Below are 1,159 nucleotides of genomic sequence, written 5' to 3'. Positions count from 1 at the left end.
AAAGTTATCTGTTTGGGTCACTTTAAGTTGAGTTTCTTAATATTGGGTCACTTTAAGTTGAATTTCTTAATATTGAGTTTCTTAATATTGAATCGCTTTAAGTTGTTTGAATCACTTTAGTTTATTTTTTCTGCATTCTCCACTATACTAAGCCCATATTCAATCCAACCATGTCTATCAAGCTGGATCCCTCGCTGTCCCCGAACACAGCTTGCTCACTCATGTGCCCTTGCTCCAGTTAATTCCCCAATATAAGATGGTTGTCCCTTCCTTTTTGCCTCATCCAAATTCACACTGTGTAAGCACGGCCCATGCCCAATATTCCCACAGAGGTAAGAAGTGATTAATTGCCCATGTTTCACAGTCAAAAGCCAGGAGTTGAAATTCAGAAACCACATATTGCTATCTGTATAACTAAGCAATTCACTTACACTGTGCAGACCTTAATATACTTACCTGTAAAATTGGGAAAATAGCTAATATTTCACAACATTCCTGTGCACATTGAATGAGATTATTTAATGAACCTATAAAAGGCCATGATTTCAAACATAGACAATGCTCTTATAAGTTTAAAGTTTATTATCATATAAACCTTTGCCATAGTCTACATAGTCTACTCATCTTTCTCATCCCTAAACCCCTGCTAGTGTTCTTTTTTTTTTTTTTAATGCCTACAGCACTTGGTATTCCAAGGTGATCTCTCATCCAAGTACTAACCAGGCCCGACCCTGCTTAGCTTCCGAGATCAGATGAGATCGGGCACATTCAGGGTGGCATGGCCATAGACCCTGCTAGTGTCTTTATTGGTTAGTACAATGCCATCATATGCTCTATCTTTTTTTAAATCTAATTTTGGATTTTAAATGGGTTATCTTGTCTTTACCAAAAGGCACTAATTGCTTTATGATGCAGGAACTTTAAGAAACAGATTTTTTAACTTATAATATTCACATGAAATTTGCAGTTCTGAACTAATAGCACATGCTCATTAATACTTCAGACAGTAAACAAAGCAGTTTATATGTATCGCCTCTTTAATCTTCATAATCCAGTGAGGGAGGAATGATTATTATCCTGCTGTTGCAATGGAGTTATGCACCACTGGGGGGGGGTCTCATCATTTGCCCAAGGTCACAGAGTTAGGAAGTGAGGGCTA

General features: G+C 37.4%; 1 non-coding gene across 1 annotated transcript; it reads right to left on the bottom strand.

The window, feature by feature from the left end:
• Positions 1-671: 671 nt before the first annotated feature.
• On the bottom strand, positions 672-790 carry LOC111734877. The gene has a single exon (XR_002778613.1). It is a non-coding gene; the product is annotated as a 5S ribosomal RNA (ribosomal RNA).
• Positions 791-1,159: the final 369 nt, after the last annotated feature.

Source organism: Pteropus vampyrus, unplaced genomic scaffold (assembly GCF_000151845.1).
Source record: "Pteropus vampyrus isolate Shadow unplaced genomic scaffold, Pvam_2.0 Scaffold8376, whole genome shotgun sequence".
NCBI classification, from domain to species: domain Eukaryota; kingdom Metazoa; phylum Chordata; class Mammalia; order Chiroptera; family Pteropodidae; genus Pteropus; species Pteropus vampyrus.
The sequence above is the reverse complement of the archived record's forward strand: the minus strand, read 5'-3'. Positions and strand labels throughout refer to the sequence as shown.